This window comes from Neopelma chrysocephalum, unplaced genomic scaffold (genome assembly GCF_003984885.1).
Source record: "Neopelma chrysocephalum unplaced genomic scaffold, ASM398488v2 Primary Assembly neopelma1_76, whole genome shotgun sequence".
Lineage (NCBI taxonomy): Eukaryota > Metazoa > Chordata > Aves > Passeriformes > Pipridae > Neopelma > Neopelma chrysocephalum.
The window spans coordinates 13810364-13821782 of NW_020897737.1; the positions used below are offsets into that span (position 1 = coordinate 13810364).

At 43.1% G+C, this 11419-nt stretch overlaps 1 protein-coding gene across 2 annotated transcripts in view; it reads right to left on the reverse strand.

Moving 5' to 3' along the window:
• The window catches only part of PKNOX1 (PBX/knotted 1 homeobox 1), a 42542-nt gene extending 31922 nt beyond the window's left edge, over positions 1-10620 (reverse strand). The window contains exon 1 of one of the 2 annotated variants that reach the window (XM_027688847.1): positions 10531-10620. The gene's annotated coding sequence lies outside the window, so the exon portion shown is untranslated. Of the gene's footprint in view, positions 1-1982; positions 9246-10530 lie in introns of those variants that run through there. The other variant, XM_027688848.1, reaches the window with a different exon arrangement.
• Positions 10621-11419: the final 799 nt, after the last annotated feature.

Genomic DNA, 11419 nt, shown 5'->3' on the forward strand with positions numbered 1-11419 from the left:
CCCTCGCCAATTTAAATGAACTGACAGGATTTTTTTTGCATGTTTTGCAAATTTTTTTTTGCATTGTTAATAATCTCTAATCACACCCGTATCCCATGCTATTATCTGCACTGTCCCTCATCTTATTACATTCATTCTCCATATTTACCTTTGTGTTTGCTGATACCTGTAACAGAAGGCTCCATGTGGACCAATAACTCTCTCACTGTTCAACCTTCATATTTTACTCTATGGCTCAGTGTCTGCCTGCTAAGACTAGACAAGGTACATCCCAAAAATACAACTACAAAATGCAGACAGGAATAACTCACCAGTGTTGTGAAAATTAAGCACGAAACCAAGAGAGGTGAAAGACTTTTTCCCCCCCATTTAAAGTTCCTTCATAATCATTTGAACACATTCCATGGTAAAATCAAAGCATGATCAAGTAATCTACTACATGATAAAAACTTACAGATGATAGGAGTGGGCCATTGTTAGGCTCCTGTGTTCTGTGAACACAGGTTCTGCTACAGGATTATTTAGCAGTTTTAAAAAGCTTTAAAAAAATTACCACTTAAAATTACTTGTGTTGTATTTAATAGCACCTGTTTGATACATTGAAGCTACTTTAAAAAAGTAGTAATGATTGTGATAGCAATGTAGCAAAGATTGTGAAAACATATTTAGAAAACACAACTGCTGAAAAGCACTAAAAAACCACCTCAGGGGAAGTTCCAGGCACCGAGGTTGCACAGAGGCCACCTGAAATGATATGATGGCTAAAACACACAGCTCAGATCTTGAACCGGATTATCTGTTTCTCACAAAGTCCACAACTGCATGAGAACTGGAGCGAAAGTAATTCCAACATTTTTGAAAGTGAGAGGAAGTTGGTATTTGGATTTGAGAACCAAAATTTATGCATGCGTTGGTTTTTAGACAAGTTCATAGAAAAGCAAAATTCTAAGGGCCTAGACACAATCTAGATGCCAACTCTGGTTCATCAAACTTTGTTCTAAACAGAGCAGGGAAGACACTCTGAGAGGTTCTAAGGCATTATAAATTTCAGCCATTGGTAAGAGATTAAACACTGAGCTAGAAGGAGTTTCAGCCCAAAGTGATACATACACCTGCTCTTGAAGGCTCAAGGAGCAGATGAGACATTAAAAGTTCTTATCACTTTTTCTTAAACTGTCAAAGAATGGGCTTCTCCCATTTTTGCAGCTTCTCAGTTCTGTTCTGAGAAGACAGTTTGTAACCCTCTTATTCCCTTCTTCACACACCATATATTTTGTATAATTTTGGTACTCATTTTCACCCACCTCAATGTACTGGTCTACTTTCAAAGAGAGGACTTCTCACTATTCATATTATCCTCAAAATGTAGGTCACTGCCAGATAAACTGGGATAATTAGATAAAATATCTATTCCTTATCTCAGGCATAAAGGAGAATTACTGCAAATTTGAAAAACATTCAGAAACAACTGCAGCAATGAACCAGTGGTGCCACTGCTGCTACTTCTGGTCAGTCAAAAATACTTAATGTATGAAGTAGCTCTTGCCTGCAAAGCCCTCAGCTGAAACTCTGGAAATAGGCAAGTTTCTAGACAGCTTATGAGATACAGAGGGCAGGAAGAAAGAGATGCTAAAGAAACACAGGCCCAGTGAAAGATGCTGCAGGGGGAAAGGTGTGGCTGAGAAGGAGCCAGGGGACACTGCAGTCATCTTGCCCTCTTCCAAGAGACACTTGACAGCATTTAAAACTACTGTCTACCCTAAAACATACCAGACAAGAGAGATCTGAGCTTGCACGTTATGTCTTCTTGCATATCTCAGTGGGGGCAAGAACAGGGAGCAGATACACCTGTGAAAGGATGGAGACAACACCAAGGCACTGTGGAGCCTAAAACTGGAATTGCTCTTGCCAATTTGTGTTTTCCTTCTATTCCTTTTGCTGAAGAGCTTTAAAGTTATGTTATCATAATAAAGATACTTAACTATGAAACCAAAACGAAGGGCAACTTGCTTTGTCTCTTAGAAAGGGAATCACCACTGAGGTTTTTACCACAAAGCAAAATATGAACTTGCCCAGTCAATCATCAAAGAACCCTCTCTTCCATCATTCTCTCACTTTGCACATCAGCCAGGAAGAAGCAAAGACTCGTGTGTACATTCACACGTACACATATTAGCAGACGTCAAGATCCAGATACATTTGTATTTTTACAGATTCAAATAATAATAATAATAATGAAGCAGTAAGTAGAGTACAGATGACAACATTCCACCTGGGATTCATTCCACCTTTGCTGCAGTAGCTATCGATCTCCATCAACCTGCCCACGAAGAGTCATTCAGTGAAATTAAGACAAACAAATCAATGTGAAGTTGATGCAGACAAGTTTATTAAAGCTGTGCTCAGTGAGAATGTTCTCCTCATTCAGCAGCAAGGTGGCTTCCATTTCCTCTGTCTTATGTACTTACAAAGTACAGTCATTATTTAGAATATTATACTTTTAAGAAAGATGATGTTCCTGTTCAGGAACATAATACCAGCCTGAGGGAGTTCCATCACACAGATACAGCTACATAGTTATTATACAACAGCTATGCTGTCAATTGCCCTGGGAGTCAAGCCCTAAAAAGCCACAAAACCAATTTTTTGGCTGCAGTAAAATGAGATTTACTTCGTGTCACTTTTTTCCCTTTATTGTTTGGTGGTGCAATAGAGTTATTTGTATGTTAATCTTGATGAATATGAGATTACATTAAAAAACTGAATGCATATTATACTTTAGGAAACCGAAAACTAAAAATAAATTAAAATCCACAACTAAACTTGAATTTCTGCAGAGATACAGGTTACACTATAAGCTACCATCAACCTTCTTTGCATGTAGGATTTTGAATATACACACTACATAGCACTGATTTCATTCAGTAAGATCTCTCCAACATCATACATACTGCTCTGTTGTCTCATTAATCTTTCATAGCATCCTCTTTTCATATCCCCCCATTTCATAACTTAGCAAGCCACACAAAATATTTATATCACAGACCACCTTCCAAGCATCACCACACAACGTCACACAGCGTGACAAACAACAAACCACCTCATTAAAAGACTTTTGTGTTCCTTCAGCAATTCACTCTTTTTGTAAACTCTGCTTTTGGTATATTTAAAGCAGGAAATTCTCCTACTTGCAGGGACCAAATACAAAAATAAAAAAAGTATTATGAAATGTGCCACTTTATAAGCTAAAATTGCACATGCAGTTAACTGATAAAATGGATCTTAAGGATGCATAGATCATATAAATTTCTCAAGGCACAACAACAGAAGTAAAATTAAGGACATCTGGGTCTTGTGAGGAACTCCAGCTCCTAATTCTGCACACACCCTTTGTGTGCACACCGACATATTTCTTGGGAAGTGGTGCATAATCATGGTTTATGTTCCTGCTTCCTGTCATCACCAATTTACCACAGCACTTCTTAACAACAGGGACAAGAAAGATGAGGAATCCTACTCAATCCAGTCACAAAATAACATCACCTCAGTATCCCAGGTATCGTGCCCCCAGGTAGCTCTTGGCATTACAGGAGGAAATCCTCCGGTTGCTCTCCTACCTCCTCCAAAATGAAAAACCTCATTCTTCTGACTATTAAAAGATTCTCAAATTCAAGAAACTTCCTGCACCATCTCAGTTTCCCCTGCCCAATTCACACTGTAACTTGACCCTGCTTTATTAGCTCCATAAAGTAAGGAATTATGGGGACTAAGCAGCAATTTTGGCAAGAGAAAAACAAAAGTTGGGGGAAACGAAACCTCCTTTAATTGCTCCAAGGCTCCTGAGGGATTAGGGTATGAGGGAGTAAAAATATTTCCCATCACTCCCTCATCCATCACCAATATTCACATAGTAAGCAAAGATTCCTTTCTTTCTGTCTTCTTAACACTGCAAACTAAAGGACTTTTCATGGTTCCAGTGTGTGAATCCTCACACTCACATCATGAATCCTCACACATATTTCTTGTAACATGACAGAGAAGGAATTTTTCCCCCTTGGCTTTTACCCAATGTGCTGTCATAACATTTTGGACACAAAAATCAAGAACACAGTGCCTAGAGAGGGTGGCACTACAAAGACTATGAACACCTCTCACATACCAGAGGACGTGTATCAGCAGTTTCACAGCTGGAACTGATCCTGGTACAACTGTCTTACTTAATGATATTTAATTACTTTTTCAAACACAATTCCATTAAGGAAAAAAAAAGAAAAAAGAAAAAAAGAGAGAACTCCACCCTCCACATCTCCCTGGCATTCCACACATGGATAAACAACAGGGTTGCTTATATACTAGACACAATTTCATCCCTTTGCTGTTGAAGCCTTTGGAATATCCACACAAGTATCCATACTTTTGGAGACACTCATAGAACCATATCCTGCCAGACAAATTAAGTCAAAGCAACAGGAAATCCTATTTTAATCGTGATTTGCATCAGCACCCAATAAACTATGACTGAAGTTAATCTTGTTTTGTGTTTATACTTTGTGGTTTCATAAAGAAGACACAGAATAACCACCAGTCTCACTGCCTTTATTGCTATTGAATACTTTACAATGTTAGCAGTTTACGTAAACATATGTTGTGTTTTCCAACATTTTTATTATAAAATCATAAAAGTTTCCAAATACTCGTTCTGTAAAAGACTGAATTCCTAACTCTATTGAAGTACAGTTGAAGGATGAAGAGGAGTTTTATTTAAATAATAACTGCATTTAAAATGGACTTTGAGTATTGAATGGGTAAGAAAATCCCCTCTATGCATTTTTGGCATTTAAACACTTCATCAAGACCAAGATGTTGCATTATCAACTGTTTCATTTTTATGTCCTTTATGATTCCAGGAATAACAACCCCATTAATAAATCAAGCACTGACTTGGACCAGTGAATAAATTGAGTCACACCAAATCCTAGTCCAGCAACCCTCTGTCAAATCCAGTTCCAATCCACCGCTAACTTTTCCAGAACCTTCCCTGTTTTGACTCTAACATTTGGTAAAACCTGAACAGCTTTGTTTTGCTACTAAGTTTAGGCCCTAAAATAAACTATTATTTTCTTTTCAAAATGATGATTAAATAAAAATCCTTCCTTTCCTGCCCCACTCTGTTTCCCACCTCTCCCCAAACATCAGTCCTCATCCCACCAGGAGCAGGACTGCTGCCTAAGTGTTCTGGGGTTGGGGGGAGAAGCACAGGTAAAGAAAGACTATTTAGGATTAAATTTATCCATCCCCTACTGCTGTGGGACGCATCATGTTACCCACTTGGTCCAGAGGATGACTGCGCAGTCAGGGGACACGCAAGGACCAACAGACAGGAAAACACTCATGTTACATGGAATATTCAGATAATTTAGTTAATAAATATTTATCCAGTAACATACATCAACCAGGTTTTCCAAGAGCTTATGATTTGTCAAAGTTTCTCAAGGAACAGCCATATGCTCCATGTGAATGCTGACCTTCTCTCTCTCCAATGCAAAATTCCAGAACTCAACTGTTGATATGCTCCTAAGTAAGAAGCATCCCCCTTTCCTTTAAATTAACATATTTACTTTCTCTTAAAGTAATTTTCAAGGTGCTGAGTCATTTAAAGTTGCTGGAATAACCCTGCTCAAACATATTCACTATGGCAATTTTCAGTATGACAAAGAAATAAGCCATTGAAAACAACACCTCAAAATAACAATAACAATAAAAAAATAACCAAGTAATCTTACTTTTAGTATTGCTACTATCATGGCCTAGAATACACAAAAATGGGTTAGAACACGTAAATTAGGTGATAATAGACTGACCTGGAAGTTCAAGTTCTTTAGTTACAAAGAACACGCAACAGAGCACTCACATTTTCATTCCCCTGTTCTCCAGGCATGTTAGACGTGTAAAAAGCTCCAATTTTTGTTCTGTAATTGCCTCTGTTTCCTTTGAATATAAAAGGCTTGGACTTTATTTCTCAGTAAGCATGCTAATATCCTTTTCCCTTTGTTTTGTTTGCTATGTGATTTGAAAAAAGCCAAGCAGGATGTGAAGTAGAGCCACATTTCCTAGCTTCTTCAGTCCTCAAGAAAAAACCACAGGCAATTCCAAAAGCTCACCAATAAAATATAAATTGGAATGTGTTAGTTTTAAAAAATGGATCCCTCTTTTATTACACCAGCAGTAATCTGCCATATTGTCCTACTTTTTGCCTGAATTTCCTGCGAGCTGCAGAAGAGACAGTCGCAGCCCCCTGGGCATGGCTGGGCCAAGGGACAGTCTGTGATTATCACAGTCAGCTCCCATTTTTGAATATCACCTTCTGACTCTCTGTTTACTTGAATGGCCTTCAGGTTTAACAGCAAATACCTTTTATACACCTCTGTAGAAAACAATGGGAACACCATGGCCTGGAGCAGCTGCCATATTAAAACCCGAACAGTGTGTTCCTATGAAGGACAATAACCAACCATGTGATGACAAGAAGAGCTAAGCTTTATTTCCACTTCTAACACCGACTTTTCCCTTTCAGTGACACACATGATGTGGTATCCCCATGCTGCTGCTCCTCACCAACTTCATAAAAACGTGGCACTGCTCCATAACAACAAAATTTGCGTCTCCAGATCCGCGGTGCCACTATTTTATTTCCTATCCCACCCCCAGTTCCACTTGGTGAATCCCGTGTCCCACAGTTCTGGCATGAAACAACCTCAGTGAACAAAGTGAAGAACCTGCTACAAGAGTGAATATTTCAGCACTCAGTTACCTTGGGGAGATCTATAATGGTCTGGGTAAAATATTTCAGTAACATCTGGCACCAAGTAAGCAAATGAAAGAACTCTATCAGCAGCTTTTTCTCCTTGCTCTTGGAATCCTCTTGCTTGGAAGAGCAGTAAGTTGCTTTACATTTTGTACAGCACTGAGCTGTGGTAAAATAACCCCCCCCAGAGAATTCTCATTTTTAAACCTACAGACTCTTTTAACAAGTGAGACTAAAGCAACCAGCTGCTGCTGCAAGAGAAGTAACATTTGTAGAATTTTAAACTTAACACACACAAAAAAATGAATTCAGTCTTACTTACACCAAAATAAAAATATTAATCTGCTTTACTGTAAGCTTTCACATATGTGCCAGTTTTGCAGAGGCAACATTTGGCTCCCAGACCACAACATAATATTCTGAAATACAATTTGAGTTGTTTCATTCAGGACATTAACAGGGCCATTAGAACAGGCAGTTCCACTACCACAGCAGTGGTTCTGCGGATCATTCAGCCTTGGCCACTAACACAGAGCTTAATAACACCAAAGAGTTACTCCTTTCCAGGAAATTGAACTGCCCCTAAACACTTCCAAACTTGCTGCGGTAGCAATCAGAATTATCAGGGCTTTATTAGAGTATTGCATTTACAGCACTTAGGGAAAGGTATCAGAGAATTATAGTAGGAAAGCAAAATTCTGAAGGAGAAAGTACAGTTTCTAGAAGACATATCTATTTTATGAGAACAAAGTATGTAAAATAAATTTAAACGTGTATTTCATTCATTCTAAACTCCTTTCAGTCCCACTAATGGAAGACTGCAAGGACTCAGTTTTAAAATGTCATTTTCACATAACCCAAATATTTAGAATTGTATTGAGATTAAGAGTACAAATCAAGGCTGTAAATTACTTAATATCAGACTGACTTTTTACATGCCAAAGTGGAATTTCCAAACACAAAATAAAATACCAACCAACTCCAACAACAACATACAAAAAATTTGAAGAATCCTCAGTTTTCCTACCAGCACATAGGAAACACAGTAACAAGAAAAATTTCAGTCCAGCAAAGCACATTAACTACATGATAATAGGACCCACTTCTTATATGAGACAGGTATTAATACTGAATTTATGTAGAGGATACTCAAGCACAGATTAAGAAAAAAAAAAAAAAGCATGGCCCAAACCCATGAGAAATGATATGAGTCTCCAAAATCTCAGTGCAGTGCCAACAGCCCCTACACTTCCCTGTGACTGAAGCACACTGGGCTCAGCCTCTCACCACTTAACGGGAGATTATGTTAAGACACAGTGAAACCTACACTGAAGTTTTCCTGGGGATACTTTAATCATAAGATGGCAAGAAAATATGTCAAGGGGTAACAGTCAACACTAAAAATATACCGTACGGTTTGTAAAGTAAACTGAAGATAGAACATACATGAAGAACACCATCAGAATTCCTTATTTTGAATATGTGAAATATTTCGGGGGCTTTGTCCTCAGAAACTTATGAAAACTTGAATGTAATGATTCTATGAGTTATCCTCAGAAAAGGGTAACTCTGCAATTTTATCTGATGGAAAAAGCACTTCAAATGCATTTGCTGTTGCTTGATACTGTAGCAATGACACGGTCTGGAAGTACATGGAAGGATTTCTGATACAATCACAACAATTTGTTTCCTTGTTCAGTGTAATCCATAAAATTCACAGGTGCACTGACAGGGACTAACCAGGACTCCATCCAGCTGCAGAAGCCATCTCACTTTAACCACACATGTAACTAAAGGGATATAACCCCATAAGCACAGGCAGAACATAAACAGCTTATATCCCACAGAGGAAAGGGAACAACGTGTGAGTGTATCCACAGCACAGAGAACAGCAAGATGTGTGGATCTCTTAAGCTTCAGTTGTTACAATTTCCCTCATCAAACAATCTACACTGGTGAAACTTTGTGCACAGCATGCTCAAGAATAAAATCAGAAACTTTGTGCATGTTTTTTTTGTAAAAACTAAGAAAGAAACTGTTGGCTTTAAAAAACAAAAAGCAATTAAATGAGACATTTAGCATACGTTGAAAATTATGTACACCCTCCTGCTATTCTCCACAGGATCCTGGCCCAAGTGTTTTCCAACATCCAGGACATATTGTCCGTGCTCCCTATTCCTGAGATGTGTTTAATGGAATGCAAAAATCATATTCCAAAGAGGGGTAAGGACAAAAATGAGTCTTGCCTGGGCTGCTTGTAAGTGCATGTGAAAAAAAAAATAATAAATTTAAAAATGTAATTCATTGCAAGGCACAAAAAAATTTTTAAGAGTGTCATACCAGATCTAGAGTCTCATATTAGCATGAAATTGTTTACTGTGAGGATGGTGAGGCACTGGCAGAGGTTGCCAAGAGAAGTTGTGGATGCCCCATCCCTGGAAGTGTTGGGATGGACGGGGGCTTAGAGGAACCTGGTCTAGTGGAAGGTGTCCACGGTAAGGGGTTGGAACTGGATGATCTTTAAGGTCCCTTCCAACTCAAGCCATTCTGGGATTCTCCCTCCCAAAATCATACTCATCATTTACTTAGACATAACTGCAAAAAGGGACATAAAACTATTTAAAAAAAAAATAAAAATACTGTGACTGTGTCTCTAAAATTACACTACATGTCACCATTTAAGAAAAAAAGAAAATATTTAGTAAATTTTTAAAAAACCCACAACAATAAGCTACACAGAGAATTATCACACAGATGTGTAAAGTACTTATATTGTTATATTGTTAATTGACAGACTGCCGTGGCGGGAATGAGGGAAAGCCATGGACTACTCCATGGAGACCCGGGACATGTGGCTAATTGAGGCGATACTTCAGGACAAAACCAGCGCTTGATTTATTGTTGTTTACACACATCACAACCCGGGGCCTCTGGGCAGTGTCAAATCTCAGCTCCTAATCGCGGCCGCGTAAACACTCGGGAACCCCCGCCCGGGTGTCAAGGGGCTGTTTGCCCATAACCGAGCCGGGAGACAGCGGGGTCACACCGAAAACGGGATAAAAACAGGGGGAGAAACCAACACCGCCACGAGCAGGCTCCGCTTTCTATGAAACGCGGGCGGGGCGGAGCATCCCCAAAATCGGGGGCTGGGGGCACCTCCTGCATCCCCTTCATCCTCCTCCCGAGGCAGCGCAGGTGCGGAGGGAGGGAGGGATGGAGAGAGAGGGAGAGGAGGAGAGAGGGAAGGAGGAAGAGAAGGAGGGAGGGAGAAAGAGAGGGAGGAGGGAAGGAAGGAAGCAGCTGCCGCGGTCGGAGCCCCCGGTCCGGCCCGGTGGGGCCCGGGGCGGTGGCGGTGATGAGGACCACGGAGCGCCCCCCGTTCCCACCGCCACCCCCCCTCCAGCCCCTCCAAGGAGCGGCCAACACGGCGCTGCCCCTTTAAGCATCACGTCGCCTCCTCCTCCTCCTCCTCCCTCCTCACCCCCCCATCCCATCGCCCCCTCTCCTCCTCCTCCTCCTCCTCCTGCTCTTCCTCCTCCTCCGCGCGGACCCGCGCGCGCTCCCGCGCCCTCCCCTCCTCCCCGCGCCCGCCCCCCCCCCTCCCCGCTTTTTTTTTCCACCCCTCCGGGGAAGCCGCTCTGGCGGCTGCCCGTGCGGCGGGCGCGGCGGCGGGCGCGCCGTGATGGACGGCGGGGCTGGAGCGGGGTTTGAGTGACAGCGCCTACCTCGGGTGCCAATCTTCGTCACACTGACAAGCGGCTGCAGCAATCGGGACCCGCACCGCCGCCGCGCGCGTCACCGCGCGCCGCCGCTCCCGCCCAATCGCCGCCCGCGCCGCCCCGCGACGACGCGCCGCGCCCTCATGCATATTCATGAGCGCGGGGGGGGAAAGGGAGGGGGCTCGGGCGTACCGCCCACTCCGCGTTGGTTAGCGGTCGTGAATATTAATGAGGGGGCGGGGTTAAGCCGGAGCCACACCCCCTCCTCTCCCCTGTGTGAGGCGGGGAGGGGGTGAAACCATTGCTGGCGGCGGGGGGGGGGAGGAGGGAGGTACCAAGTGGCTCCGCCATGAGGGAGAGGCGGCGGCCGCCATGGTGGGGTCCTGCCGCGTCTGCCCTGTACTCGCCCTCGGATCGCCTCATGGCGCGGCTCCCCGGGCTCGGCAGAGTCCCCTGCCTCCCTGCGGGTCACCCCGCCTTGTAGGGGACCCTTGCCTCGCTGGTTGGAGCTGCTGGTCACCGCGCCTTGTGGGGAGCCTTGCCTCCCTGGTTGGGACTGCGGGTCCCCCCGCCTTCGTGGGGGGGTCCCTCCGCCTCCGTGCGGGGGTCCCCCCGCCTTTGTGGGGGTCCCCCGGGACTATCGGCCCCGAGGAAGTGCCGAGTGTGCGGGAGCCGCCGCGGTGGGGGCTCCGCAAAGGCCGTCCCAGAAAGTCGGGGGGAGGTTCTCGTCTGCCGGGTGTGGGGTGAAAGTGCCCGGCAGAGCCTTGGGACCCTTCCAGCCCCGAACCCGCGCCCCCCTGCTCCTCCAAACACCCCCCAAACTGCGCGGTCCGAGTGAGGGCGGACCCTGTACTATCCCTCAGGATCCTGCTCCGTATCCTGCCCACGGATCAGG